The 15,597-nt window shown below is 46.4% G+C and overlaps 1 protein-coding gene across 1 annotated transcript in view; it reads left to right on the top strand.

Annotated features, from left to right (window-relative positions):
* The first annotated feature begins 151 nt into the window (after positions 1 to 151).
* Positions 152 to 15,597, top strand: part of pvalb6 (parvalbumin 6) — a 32,285-nt gene continuing 16,839 nt past the window's right edge. The window contains exon 1 of the mRNA XM_034593918.1: positions 152 to 449. The gene's annotated coding sequence lies outside the window, so the exon portion shown is untranslated. The remainder of the gene's footprint in view (positions 450 to 15,597) is intronic.

Genomic DNA, 15,597 nt, shown 5'->3' with positions numbered 1-15,597 from the left:
TTTCCTCTCTCTCCATTCCCTGCAGTCCCCCCTCCTCCTCTTCCTCCTCCTCCTCCTCCCGTCAAACATCATACAATCCCCTCCTATCCCAATCCAGCGCACCCTCGCTCTCTCTCTCTCCCTCTCCCTTTATCTCTCCCTCCCTCTCTCTTTCTCCCCTTCATCTCACCTCCAGCCAGCCAGAGCTCCCTCCTCCTCCTCCTCCTCTTCCTCCTCTTGGATCACACAGCCCGCCTGCTTTCGTTCACTTTCTCTTCTTCCTCTCTCTCACTCTCTCTTCAAAACCTCTCACTCTCTCCACTGTCTCCTGTCTTTTATCTCTCTTTCTGTCTCTTTCTCCCCGTCTGTCCTCCTCTTCTCTTCAGCTGCCAGGAGCTCGCAGACTCTTCGCTCTTCCTTCAACCAGTGAGGACACAGAAGCACTCGGGACGAAGACTCTGTCGCTGGAGGTAAGTGTCTGTGAGTGTGTGTCTGTGAGTGTGTGTCTGTGAGTGTGTGTGAGTGTGTGTAAGTGTGTGTTGGACATTCACCTTACCTGCATCAGCTGAATAAGACAGATGTTCTGCAGCAAATGGAAAAGTGGCAGTACGATGAAAAATGTGAAAGGGGGACAAACTGTTATAGATGATGATGGTGATGAAGATGATGATGGTGGTGATGATGATGGTGTAAAGTGAGAGAAAAGAATGGAAAAGATGCAGCAGTCACATTCGACTGCATCAAACCAGACAAAAAAGGAGTCTGAGAGAGTTGAAGAAGAAAAGAGAAGAATAGAAAAGATAAAACAAACCATCACATTAATAATGAACAGCCGACAGAGAGAGAGAGAGAGAAATATTCAAAGTCGAGGAGGAAAAAAAAAAAAAAAACGAGAACTGGATGCTGATGTTCTCCTGCTGTGGCGGCTGCCTCCTCCTCCTCCTCCTCCTTCTCTTCCTCCTCCTCTCCCGTAAAAATCCCATTCACAAACAGGACCTGAAAACAGGGGATGGTGATTGGTTCCCCGTGCGCTCTGTGTGTGTGTGTCTGTGTGTGTGTGTGTGAAATACAGATAGAGGTGCATGTGCTCGGTGTGCTCGTGTGTGGCTCATGCTCAGGCTTTTCAGAGGACCTGAATGAAACTGCAGGTTGCGCGTTTGCTTCCGCGTTATTATCTCTAACACACAGTCCGTGCCACACAATGATGCAGAGACGCTGAGTGATGGACGGAGACACACAATGAGGTTTTGGTGCATTTGAAATCTGTGAGTCCAGTTTCCCGTTGGCTCAGGATAACGTCACGGCGACACACAGATGTGGTCACAGTCTGGGGTGTGAGTGGTGATTGTGCACCAGACTTCAAGTCATCTCCTTTGCCTCCTAACCATTTCTCCCTCATTGCGTCATCCTCAGTGCCGTTCCAGATTGTCACCGCCGGCACCGGCTCAATCTCACCGCCTCCATCAACCCTCCTAGATTAACAGCTGTCCAAACCGCGACGGTCTCCTGCTTCTGCCGTGGTGGTCAATTAGAAAGGGACATTTGTTTGGGCACGTTGAAGGACAGGGAGGTGATGAAGAAGGGAGAGAGAAGGAGGTGAGACAGGGAGGAGGCGGAGGAGGGGGGTAACTTCGGAGACCGTCTCAGGTTACCAAGACAGATAAAGGTGGTTGGAAGGATAAATTGTCTTGAAAAATGGGAAAAGAAATGTGCAGAATAAGCTTGACAGCGAAAAAGTGTCATACATTGATGATATAAATGAAAATAAGCCGTGTTGAGATGTTAAAAACTACTAATGTCAAATAAATCTGTGTATTATCAAAGAAAGCATATAAATAGAGAAAAACTGTGGGCCCATAATCAAACCTTGAGGTACACCGCAAGTAGATTAATGGACACAAAATGATTTTCTACAGAAAAATGCCAGTCTGAAAGATTGGATATGAACCATCTTCTTTCCAGGTCAATAACAAGCAGAACACTATATAATGCAGCCTATAGAATAACCATCTACACCCCCCTCTGGACCTCTGCCCATACAATGTTAAACCCGCACATCGTACGTCATCATAAACTCTGGCACCAAATCCCCATTAGATATAAAAGTCAGGCTTGATGCATGGTAGCGTAACTTCTCCTGATTTCACAGGATTTCAGTGATTTAACGAGCGCGGAGCTCCGTGGAGCGTGAAATACCCAGGTGTGATATGGTGCCCCTGCGGGGGGGGGGAGACCGCACAATGTGGCTATGGGAGAGATAATGGTTGTGCGCGTCTGTGTGTGATTCAGAAGACGGAGGACAGGAAGAGGGACAGGTGGGAGAATAAAGACGAGGCGGGGGAGCTGTGCTCTGCAGGTCTGTGCGGTATTGAAGCTGTTGTGCGTAAGAAAGTTTGAAGGAGGAATTTAGGACCAGTGTCAGAGGGACTGGGACAAGTGGACGAGGAGAGTGTGTGTGTGTGTGTGTGTGTGTGTGTATTGACAATGTGTGCTGATTATTAAAGCCTCTGATTAACTGCAGGAGATGGAGTGCTGCTAAATTCTGGTTTGAGGAGGCTCTTGTGGCCTCTCAGCCGAGATGAAGCAAATGAGTATTCATCTGTGTCTCCTCCACACTGACATGGTATCAAATCTTGAGTATTCATGCTGCGTTTGTGTCAAGTGGAGAAAATAGTTGTCAGCGACCAAACGGACAACCTAAGTTTTAAAATAAATATAAAACACACACAAACACAGTAACTGTACATGTATTGTCGCACCGCAACACAAAACACAAAGACAATAGCAGCACCGGTGGTTGTTATTCATATATGTATATACACAGTGTGTTTGTGTGTATTGTTGGGAAGCCTGTCTTTTGTTCTGTTTCTGTTTTTCTCCGCTGGCAGTCTATTTTCACTCCTGTTTATTGTGTAGAGATTGTGAGCGTGAGTAGGATGGAAAACTGCCAGTGAGTGGACTGGAATGGGGAAAGCAATTTCGCCAGGAAATTTGGACGTGAGGTTGTTTTGTATGGTTCCGTGATCGTAGGTGAGGGAGCATCAGGAACTTGTTTTTCTTTGGTAGTCATCACTCCCATTATCTTTTTCCTTTAAACTTAAATCTTTCGTCAGCGTTAATCTTCCTCTCCTCATTCTGCACGTCCACCACCACCTGCGAGCTGACGTACGACTGTGAGATACGTTGGGATTGCTGAGCATATGGTCCCTCCACAGCTTCTCCAGCACTTGAGGAGAGGTTGTCTGGATAATTAAAACATCGTTCCAGGCCACGGGACAGAGGACGCTCGCAGAGAACTCGCAGAGAACTCGCATTTGCGCAGATTTTGTCATGAAAAGCACAATTACCCGGCGTTCAGGGCCCCTGTTAGAAGGCTTTAATTAAAAGGTATAATAAAAGAGCGTTAAGAAGAGGACAAACGGGGTATGATGCACATGTTTCCACTCCCCCAACAACACAAGACAGTCACAACCACACAACACGCACGTTAACACATGCCCCTGATGGCGTGATGGCCCTAAACAGAAGGCAGATCGGCAGACAGGTTCTCTGTGTCTGGTGAGTCTTCACTGCCAAGGTCAAGGACAGATGTTGTGTGAGGCGGCCGGCACCTGGGGAGTGCTCGACGGTCTCACCGATACGCAGGCTGATCAGTGAGCAACGTGCCTGATGCTGCCGAGCAGGGCTTATTAACATTGTGTGTGTGTGAGTGTGTGTGTGTGTGTGTGTGTGTGTGTGTGTGTGTGTGTGTATGCCTGCAGACACGTGTGTGCATATGTATGTGACAGTTGGGATGCGTGTGGAGCGTCCTGCTAATGTGGAATTATGAGCATCAACAATGACCAAGGGGCATCGGATCTTCTGGTTTGACGAATATTGTAATAAGTGATCGCACTGTAGCATTGTGTGTGTGTGTGTGTGTGTGTGTGTGTGTGTTTGTGTGTGTGTGTGCGTGTGCGAAGTCGTATGAAGGTGTTATTATCACCATTATCACCATGAACAAAAAGGTCTCAGGTGTTATGCTGCCCTTGGACGGCCAAAATTGCAAAACCCGCATTAGTTTAAATGCCTTTGGTTTATGGGTGTTCTTCCTCTTTCTTTTTACACTGCAGATTATCTCTCTCATGCAGCAGATGCACACACACACACACACACACACACACACACACACACACACACACACACACACACACACACACACACACACACACACACACACACACACACACACACAAGCGGATATGGTTAAAGAGTAACTCAGCTTTTTTGCAAATGTTCTGTAGGCAAATCACGTCTTCTTTCCCCCGGAGGGAGAACTTGGGTCCAAAGGTTGTTTGAGCTATTTGAAGGATTGGACGTGTTTCTATGCACAGCGGTGTCAGAAGTGTGAGTATTTTTACCGAGGTCAATAAGTCCACGCTAACTTTAGACTGTCACCGAGGTCAGCGCGGTGCAACAGGAGCCAGCCCATTTCCAATTAGGAAACCCACGACCTCTTAAATGAGATCATTAACGAGGCCCCGGTCAGGTGGGAGAGAGGACGAGCAAAAATGGATGAAGACTTTTCTTATTTTAGAGCTTGGGCGTTTTTTTTTTTAGTAAGATTAAAAAGGGATGATGATGATGTGACCCATTTTGTCAAAGCCACTTAAAGCCTCTATCTTCAGGGAACAAAGTGATGGTATAAATAGATTCACACTGCTCCTTAAGCAGCGAATTGTCTTACGGTCAAATTTACTCGGTCAACAAATGTAACGTTGGGTTTTGTAGATCACAGGAGAAATATAAAGTCTAATAACATACGTCATTAAAAGCCTGAATGAGACAGTCCACCCATCACTGACAGCAGAGGATCTATGAATATTACACATCTGCACCTTAATGTATTCCACTAATACTCTACACCATTACATGGAAAATAGCACGAGAGGGGTCTATTAAAGGAATAGAGAATATATCTTTTAGAGATATTTTGGGAAACATGCTGAATCGCTTTCAGAGGAGAAGACTGAAACCACTTTCAGGTGTGTATGGTAAACTTTATTCTTGCTGTTCCTGTCCCTCGTGCAACATGAGTGAGTTGGAAGTCCACATTGAAGATTCCCAGAAAGCTCCAGGATGGAGATCGCAGAGGCTGTTGGTAAAGATGAGGCATTCTGCAGGCCTCTTCTTCTTCTTCTTCTTCTTCTTCTTCTTCTTCTTCTTCTTCTTCTTCTTCTTCTTTACTTGAGCGACAACACCCTCATGTGCGCAACGGAAAAAATGTCCAGACCCAATTTTCCGCTCTCTTGTACTTCATGACTGAACCCAACCATACAGACATGAGTGATCTACATCCATCTTCTCATCTGATCGCACCTATTCATCAAAATGACAAACCATCCCAACCAATATTCAACTGTTTCTCCCATTAATAACGTATTCGACTGAATCCGGATTGTTCAAAGGGAGTGAGTGGTTCTTGGCTCCCAGTGCAACAGGAGAGACAAAGTGGGAAAAGCCCTGCGGTGCCCTGTATGCAAAGCACGGTTATCTTAAAACTGCTCAAGCTAATGTGGAGCAACGAAGTGTCACTGGTCCGATAGAACTGTATTATCCTCCCCTCGGAGTGAATGACAGCTCATCTGAATGGCAGAGATTAGGCCAGATGAGCCGCGGAGCTTTGGTCTCGCAGAGCCGCATTCGTTGTGAACAATATCCATCAATCCCTCTTGAGTGTCAAATCCCAGGCCACGTCCCGCCCCTCAGGAACAAAGGCCAGGACGGTGATGGTGGAGAACTCTTCCTTCCATTTATCACTTTCTTACTCCCATGACCTTCATTTCCAATCCAAGGCTCTATGTTTCATTTAATCCTTTTCCCCTCATCCGTTCTTCCCTTCCTCCATCCCTTCATTATCGGCCGCTCTCTGCTACTTGATTCCTTAATGAAAGTTTCCCAAAAGAGTGAGGGGCTGAGGATTTGGATCCTTCCATCCACAGACCCAACACCGAAGACCTCCTCTCTCCTTCTCTGTCTCGCCCATTGGTGCAAACAAACAGATTTCAATTGATAGTTCAAAGTTAATGGAACAATGCAAACGGCTGTAATAGCATCACAAATTGAGGTGAAGCCGGCTCGGGCGAGTTTAGCAGAAAAAACTGAACGTCTTCGCAAGCGCACACTATGTTGTTCGCTATTTTCCCAAGCTGCATCCCTGAAGTTATAATCCGCCCTCCCTGCATGGCAGCTTGATATGTTTAGAAACCTGTGGGTACCTGATTAAAACTCGAGTTTTGCGTCGCAGAGTGAATTTGCAACAACAGACCCGTCAAACACTCGGTGGAGTTGAAGGCATTAAACACTTTGTCTCAGCCTCACAGATCGAAATGCAGACTGTTTCTGTGAAGTGAAAATACTTTGCATTGTTTTTTCCTCCCTGGCTGTTATTTGAGGGGTGTGTGCCGAGATGCACGACAAATAAAATAAGTAAAATAAATACTACTTAGTCAACATTGCTGTACGTGAGAATGAAAATGTCCAAGTCAGAAGCTCCGGCCAATCTCAGGAGTTTTTCCTACCAGCTTCGTTGTTAAAACTACAAAATAGATAATGTCCGAATGAGCTCATGTGAGAATACAGCAGGATATTTGTCCGGAGGATTCACAGCGAGCGAATGAGGACGAACGCGAAACTGAAAAACCAAAATCCAGAATAAAGACATTTCAGGATTAAATAGAGGAGCCATAGACGGAGACGTCCACTTGGAGAGACAACCAGATTGGAGACATTTTAACCGACGCCCGTGTGGATGTGCTGTAAAACATAAACACGGGATTTCTGCAGTGGAATGAACACGTTACCTCCAAAGTCTGGACTCCATTGTCCGGACATTTTCTGGAATTCGTGTGAGAAAATGTCTCTGTACAATTTGTTTGTTATTCCGAGGAGGCAACAGGAAGCTGTAGCAGTGTGACACACTGTACTTCACTTGAACAGAAGATCTATGCTCATTGGATTAGATTGGATCTTTAACACCTATCTGTCTCTGCACCTGGATCTTCTGGAAGTGCCCTCATATAGACGTGTGCAGCACTTCTCTGTTCTCTTTCTGCAGCTGTAACTCAGTTCTCTCTCTCTCTCTTTGTGGCTTCATGAGTGACTGCACATTTCTTTCCTCGATGTGAATGTGCATATTCCGTCCTCAAGCACACACCCCCCCCCCCGCCCTGCCTCCAGCCCATTTTCCATCCTGGCCTCGACAAACAGGCCCGAGGGCAGTCCCGAGCACTTGAGTGTGGACCGGGCATCGGCGACAGAGGGGGAGCGGGTGTGTGTGGTGCATGCCCCCTCTCGAAGTGTGTGCGAGCAGTCAAGTGTGAGCTCCCACTGCTGCAAGGTCAGTGGGACGCTATCCTCCCATCTCGCTCTGTCTCGCAGCACTGCGGGAACCGCTGTCAGTGACAAGAGGGTATCAGCTGTTGCCGCCGCCGTTGACCAGGCATCACTGCCGGGGTTATGGATACAGGGCAGGGAACACATACTGGCACAAACTGGCATCCGAGCGCACACACTCACGCGTGTGCTCATTGCTCACTCACACAGAGACGGAGTCACGTGCGCACACACACAAACACACACAGCACGCCACCAGCGCCTCCCGCGGGTGTATCGATGAGGACTCGAGTTGCGATGTCTCAGACTCTGCTAAACGCATCATTAACCAACTGTGGGGATACACTGAGCGACTATATTTAGACCGTACTAAACAACCACCAGCAAGCGCAGTGCAGACGTATCGTGTGTCAATATACAAACCACTCGTGTAATGAGGCACAAAATTAGACGGATGAATAACACGCTACGAGATGAATGCATAATTACAAGTAGCAGCAGAAGTGAAGATCTCCACATGAGAAGTGTTTCGCCCTTTTGACTCAAGGTCAAACTCTCGTCCTTAAGAGGAAATCTGCCGACACTGTTGGCAAATGTCCCCAAACGACCGCCTTTACGTCTAATGAATTTAACCAGACTTCAAACTGTGACTTTAACAACCCCTCCTCTCCTCTCTGCTTCTTTTTCTCCCCTCTCGCTCCCTCCCTCCCTCCTCGCAAATCACAGACATGGTCTGGAATACAAATTGAGTTTTTCCTTTCTTTATTTGGGAAGTCCATAATGCTGTAGGGCCGGGGGAGGATAGGAGACGGGGAGCGAACGTGTCCCGCCAAAAGAAAAGCCAGGCGACAATGAGGTGGCGTAAAGCTGCTCTGCAGACAAAAAGACGAGGGGGGACAAAGAGAGGTGGAAACAGAGACACGCCGAGAGGGAGAGAATATGTAGAGATACACGAGCAGATAGAAAGACAAAAGGAAGGATGCAGATAAAGGAGGGGGGGCACTTGAGCTGCGTTTCAAAGATTCATGATTTTGCTCCAACCAATAATGTCACTTATCCTCAGAAGCTGCACCGAACTAATTGGGAAGTTGATCCTCAGCGAGATCGACTGCATGTGTGTGACCCTCTCACACGGCGACGAGTCAATGATCAGATCAAAAATATAGATCAGATAGGCTTTGATTGTTATCTGTAGGATGTAGGAGGTATAAGGTCGCAGGTGTATTTGAATTTTAAGACGTGTAATAAAGCTGGAATTAATTTTTTAAAAGTTTGCCAGATGTGGTGAACTGGGCAGATACTTTACCTTGCTTCATCTTTAGGAAATCTCCTTCTTGCTATGAGAGTTGCATGTAACAAAAAAATAACTGATAAATAAAACCTACGGCCAAACTGTCAATCAAAAACCATGCCCACAGATTGAATTCTCCAACTATGGGCTCTGGATTCGCTGTCTCCTGTCGCCAGTAGTTAATTTATCTTATTTCCACCTGTCACCTTGGCCTATGTGTGATTTGTTAAGTTGTAGTTACACTCGCTGCAGGCTACACAGTGTAGGTTTTGATTTATAGGTTTATTTCACCCATTGACTGCAGTGTTTTCAGTGTTTTGCAGCATCTCACGCCAAAAATACAAAGATAAATCGACTTATCACCATGCAAACCTTTGAGGAAGCTTTTGATTGAGACCTTCAGTAATTTCACATTGCACTTAATTAAAGAAACGAGTTGCAGATTGAAAAAAGAAGCAGCAAAATCTTTCTCCCTAGTGTGGGTAACACTCGTAAAAAAGAAATGTTCAGGAAACATTCAGAGAATATCTGACAGCAGCTATAATTGAGTAGAAAGACTTAATGTGCAGGAACAAGCATCTGTCTGCAGCGTCTCCGAGCAGGACAAAGAAAGTTGTCGCTGTTCATGTCAAACACAAAAAACCTGCTGTGATGCAGATCTGTGGCGCAGACGAAGACGTCTTTCTTTCTTGTCCTGTGGCTCCTGCAGACAGAACGTGAGTCCATCAACCCTCATTAAAATCAACAGGAACACTCCAGCCTGCCACTCTCCTCGTGGACGGGAGGTTAAACTCTGTCAGCGCCTCACTCGAGCTGCACCGGGCGACGAGACGGAAAAGAGCACGTGATTGTGGATTCACGATCGCTGCACCGAAAACTTTTCTCGTGACTCTTTCTGACCCCCATTTACCGAGGGCTCAACCATTTTTGTGTGGCAGTCACAGTTTACACAAACACTCTGTGGCACCATCAGCGTCTGTCCCGTTTGATTTAGAGTCTTCCCCTAAAGCAAAACCTGGCCACACTGAACCCCATCACTTTACAGCAGCTGAAGGGAAAAAATTGGCCCTTACATCACACTGCTGTGAGCCGGTCGGGCATGACGAGGACTGCAGTACTTTCAGCAGACGCACACACACACACACACACACACACACACACACACACACACACACACAGTGGCTGCATCGCACTTTAAAGACACTTAAGCTCGTTAACGTTCTCTAACAAACGGCATCTTCAACAAACAACATTCAATAACATGGACAAATTACAGTGTTGGAAAGTTTGCATAATAAAAATGAGTAAGAGCATCAGTTATTTCACTGTGATGCTCTTTTTCTTTTTTCCATCGCATGAATCCATCAAACAGAGAAATGTTAATGCACGTGCCATTTGATTTCTAGTATATCTGCATCTGTTACATTTGTGAGTGATTTGACTCTTCTAGTGTGTGTGTGTGTGTGTGTGTGTGTGTGTGTGTGTGTGGGTGGGTAAATGTGTGTGTGCAGTATGTGTGTCGTTTTTTTCATTTGCATGTGTGAAGATGTGAAAGTGGCCTGAATCCTGCCTATTTGAATGTGCACATATGCAGTAGCTGCTCTGTAAGAGTGCCTGCAGTGTGTGTGTGTGTGTGTGTGTGTAGTGTGTGTGTGAGTGCCTGCAGTGTGTGTGTGTGTTTTGGCAGCAGCCCGGCCTCCAGGCTCTCTGTCTTGTAATGCCGAAGAATAGTGACGTGCAGCCTGCGGGGCGGCCACACCGCTCACGGAGAACACACGATCACACAAACGTTCCAACGCCAAAGTCTTGGTCAACTGTGTGATTTTAGTCATTCTGTTGGCGAAGTACAAGCTTCTTTTCACGTTAGTAGTTTGTTCGTTAGCAGAATTATGCAAAAACGACTCAACCAATTGCCATGAAATTTTGTTTAGGGATGCAGCACGACCCAAGGAGGAAGCCATTAGATGCACTTGTGTCCGTCCTGGGAGAGGGATCCCTCACATGTGACTCTCTCTGAGGTTTCTCCCCCTGTTAATAACAAGCAGCTTTTAGATGTGTGTGTGCAGAGACCAGCTGAGATTCACTCCTGTTGTTAAAACACACACTCAGGAGGTGAGGAGCGGACCACAGGTGAAAAGTGCAACAGATTCTCCTGACAAACCCCCCCCCCCCCCCACGTTTACCTTTGATTTCCTATTTATGTCTGCAGGAAGATTGCAGGTGACATAACTTATTGTGTCACCGGTGTCTCAGTTTCCGTGAAGTGGCGTTTCCGTTACTATTCTCCAGAAGACCTCAAACTTGTTTGCAGCTTGACACGCGGTATTTCCTGAGCCCCATTCTATTTTGTGCTTGGTGGAGCAACCGAGAGGAAGAGGACACATCAATGTTTCCATTCACTCAAAACTTGGTTTCATTACGCCAACTGTCATGCAATGGAGAAAAAATACTCCTGCAAATACACACGGATCCAGAGCCACCATCTTAAAGCTCAGTTTTCTGGAATAACTAATATTCCCAAGCTGTGACACTTTGCACACTTCAAATTACGAGTGTGATGAGTAAATATGTTATTTGGTAAATGGAAGATAAACGAGGCGTTTTCATTGTTTCGCTGGTTTCCTCTGCACTGAAAACCCTTTTTTATCAGATTTTCCTTAATTGAAACGATTAACAATAGGGCCATTTCCATTTTGTGATAAATTTTGTGTCAGGCTCACAAAAATATCAATAGAAAAAGTAATTAATTCATAAATTCTCCAGTCTTAACTGATTTCTACCATGAAAGATTACTTCTATTCACAACCTCCCATTCAGACACTGTCTTTCCCAACAAGTTATAATCGCCATTTTTACACCTCATTGGGCCCAGAGGCAAAATTATGATAGCGCAGTTTGGCAAAGTATTGATGCTGCTGTCTTTTTAATCGCCCGGAAGAATGAATCTACTTGGAATGAGAAGAAGAGGAGGAGAGGAGGAGAGGAGGACAGGAGGAGAAGAGGAGAGTGTAATGACTTGGCAGACGACGCAGTAGATGAGGAGATGGCGTGGAATAAAGATTTGTCACACGGAGCATAAAACCTTAGATTGTACCACGGCACGTGTGTATACACGTGAAGTATAACTCTCTATATTTGGGTTTTTCCCGCCCGAGTGTGTATATGCATGGGGTTTGTTTTTACAGCCCCATTTATTAGTAGCAGGGTATTGTCTGAATGAGGTATAGCAGAGGCCGACTGGCAAAACAGAGGAGAAAAGGAGCAAATGCAAGGGAAGGAAAGGTTGGTGCAATGATGGGGATATTGGCTGCCGACTTAGTGTATGTGTGTGTGTGTGTGTGTCCTATGGTGATCATTCAATGAACCACACCTGGAGTATAAGAGCCCTTCTGCCGCGGCCAAATGATCCTGCCAGAGGGGTTGGAGGGGGGAGATAACAGTGAGGAGAGCGGATAGGGGATTAGGGGTGAAATCAAAATGTGCCAGGAGGGGAGGTTGATGCCACCGCCTATGGATGTGTGTCGCTAAAGGAAAATGAAAGCGTAAAATTAATCGCAGGAAATGGGAAGAGGAGAGAGAGAGAGAGAGGGGGAGAGAGAGGGGGAGACACGGGGAAGGACGGCCAAATGAGAGAGGATGGATGGAGAGGCTGAGCGATAGATGATGCTGTTAATTTGGGTTGCAGGGACATATTGTCCGTGTGGTTTCAGGAGGATGGAGCGGAGCCACGCTGACAAATGAAGGAAATTAAATTCAAAAATACAACAAACGAAGCAAAAACCAAGTCTGCCAAGAGTGGAGGACGAGGCCAAACCGGAATTAAAAATTGAAAGACAAAAAAACAACAGCACACATGGAGGGAACAGGAAGGAAAGCCTCACAGTGCGCAGTCTGGCCCCGGTTCTAATGCGTAATATATTTGGAAGTACTCTTACACCACTCTGCTATTGAGTGGATAAAAAGTTAAACCCAAGGACAAACCTCCCTCCTTCCCTCCCTTCCAAAACCATTCAACCCGAAAACTATCTTTCAGATTGTGTAGCTGGCACAAATAACCTGACGCAGTGTGCAACACGAGGCCGTGAAGGACCTGCATGCTGCTGCCGCGTGTTTCCCGTCCTGAAGAGGGGTTGGAATTATTCCTTATTATCCTCCACCTTGATTGAGCCGAGAGGAGATGATTAATAAGATAACTACAAAGCAAGGGGAGAAGTAAAAGACCTGGATATTTTAAATTAATTAAATCGAAATAAAAGTCCTTACTCAACCATTTAACTCGTAGATAACAACTTGTGTAGCAGTATCCATCCATCCATCCATTGTCTTCTGCTTCTCCTGGCTCGGGTTGTGGAGACAGTGAAACCAAGGCGTTCCTCTCCCCAGCTTTCCAGCTCTTCCTGGAGGATCCCGAGGTGTTCCACGGCCAGATGGGATATGTTGTCCCTACAGCAAGTTCTGGGTCGAACACCGGGGTTGAATAAGCTTCCCTTGTTCTTCATTTGAATGCACAACCGCTCGGTATGAAGCGTTCAGCAGCTACTTGAGATGCAAAGCGACACGTGCTCATCGAGGCGCGACGTCTGATCATGTCCCGTCTCACCTGAGTAGAGAACGGCGTGACGAGGGAAATGAGAAAGCCATCAAAGACCCAGATGAGACTGACAGCTGCCTGCAACCAGCAGAGAGAGATGTTTATCCCAGGGAGAGAGGGTGGGGGTGGGGGGGTGGGGAGAAAGAAAGAGAGAAAGAAAGGGAAGGAAAGGGAAGGAAAGGGAAGAGGAAAGAAAGGGAAGAGGACAGAGCTCAGATAATCTCCTTACAAATTTCAGAATCCCGAGCCTGTGGGGAATCCTCGTGAAGACAATTGGCTGCGAGTTGGAAACTTTCCGCCTATGAAACGTCAGCTCTGGATTATTTTACCTCACTGAGAAGAAGTTTTTCCTTCTCTTAACTTTAATAATGTGAAGTGTGAATTTCCCCCCCCCGTGACCCGCTCGGGAAGGAGGTCAGGCTCCACAGGATTAACGGAGAGGAATGAAAGATAATGGACGAGAGTGTCTCCCATCAGAGCAGCTGAATCTCATCAGTGGATGAGGGGACATCAGTCCTGTCACCCGACCCTTCCTGCAATCCCCCCCAACCAGAATCACTTGCCTCTCCTAATTACCCCCCCTGTCCATCTCCTTGTCTCCCTCTCCGCCCCCCCCCCCCCCTCCCTGCTCCCCTCCTCACCTGCCTCATCTGTCACCTCTGGTTCCATGTCAGCAGCGTTTATTGGCAGGCCCCAGTTCCATAGCTACTACCACTCCTCTGTGTGTGTGTGTGTCAGTAGGTATGTGTGAGGTGATTTGAATAAGGAAAGGAGGGAGAAAGTGTGTGTGACCTTGTGTGTGTGTGTGTGTGTTTGTGTGTGTTACCTCCACAGCTTCTATTAATGTCGGCGTGCAGGCAGAGAAAATGGGCAAACTGCTCTTGAATGATCGATAAACCGAATCCTAACGAGGGGACAAGAGGTTTTGAGAATCACACCTCTTTCCTTCTCTCTCTCTCTCTCTCTCTCTCTCTCTCTCTCTCTCTCTCTCTCATCTTTTAATCTGTTGTTCTTCTGAGAAATGGCAGAAGTGAAGGATGCCTGGAGCGCTGTACAGTAGGAAGTTTGTCCTGCAGCTCTGTGTGCTGCCCTAACGCTCAGACACACACCCACACTCACACTCTCTCTCTCTCTCTCACACACACACACACACACACACACACACACACACACACACACACACACACACACACACACACACACACACACACTACACGTGCACACAGAAGGCTGTGTGGACGCTGACATGCAATAGTTGCGTGTCTAAGTTTTGATGCAGGCCGCTGAGCGCTGACTCCATGGGTGCAGCAGCTCCCCTTCAGGTGGTAACAACAAAGGTCAAAGTATCGATCATTGTGCAAGTTAGAGAGAGAGACACACACACACACACACACACACACACACACACACACACACACACACACACACACACACACACACACACACAAACACTTCCTCTATAGAGCTTGCTGGTTGAGAAGGGGGCTTTAAAATGACAAACCTCTGCTGACTGAATTGCGTTCAATTCTACTTTAATGTTGCTCTTCAGGCTTTAGAATTGTGTTTGTTTTTCAGTTCTGGCTGCACACACAGACTTTGTTGAACCACAACATGAACAAATCCCACTCAGGCACATGCTCATATGCACCTGCAGCACAAACATTTACATCGGACCCCTACACTGCTCAAAACAGCATCAGGTCCAGATTTTATATATGCACATTAACAAGTCGGTCTACAGGGACGATTGTAGCGTAGCAGGTGGCAGGTCAGAGGTTAATGTAGAGGAATGATATATCATGAGTCATGAAATTGTGATAAGATCTTCGTGTGAACGGAGGTGAGGAGTGTCAACGGGCCAAGAATTGAGCCAGAGGCGGACAAAGACACATTCGGTGGAGGCTGTTTGATCCAAAGCAAGCCGAGCATGAAGGCATGAGGAAAAAACCCAGAGGATGAAGCTGGATCCTGAGGCTGTTAGATGTAGAAGAACTCGACTGAAAAATAGCTTTCCGAAAAAACTCTCTTTTCTTTTCTTCCTATCAATATTTGAAGTGCCCAATGCTCAACCTTTTTAAACTTTCATTAGCTGAATAACATTGGACGACTTCTTCTCTAGATCACAGAGGTAAACATCCTGCAAGACAAAAGCAACTCAGGGAGAGTAAAATAGTTCCAGAGTCAGTTTGTTTCCCAGAAAACGTCGAGGGACACTGAATACCGTTTTCAGTTTCTTTTCTGCCTAACAAACCATTTTTGATGATTCACTGCAGAGTTTGATACGAAGGAGGCGCCACCAGGGGTCAGGATTTGTTTGAGCAGGTTGTTTTGGATAAAACCATCTGCTAGTAGCATCATCATC

Source organism: Hippoglossus hippoglossus, chromosome 8, assembly GCF_009819705.1.
Source record: "Hippoglossus hippoglossus isolate fHipHip1 chromosome 8, fHipHip1.pri, whole genome shotgun sequence".
Classification (NCBI taxonomy): domain Eukaryota; kingdom Metazoa; phylum Chordata; class Actinopteri; order Pleuronectiformes; family Pleuronectidae; genus Hippoglossus; species Hippoglossus hippoglossus.
The sequence above is the reverse complement of the archived record's forward strand: the minus strand, read 5'-3'. Positions and strand labels throughout refer to the sequence as shown.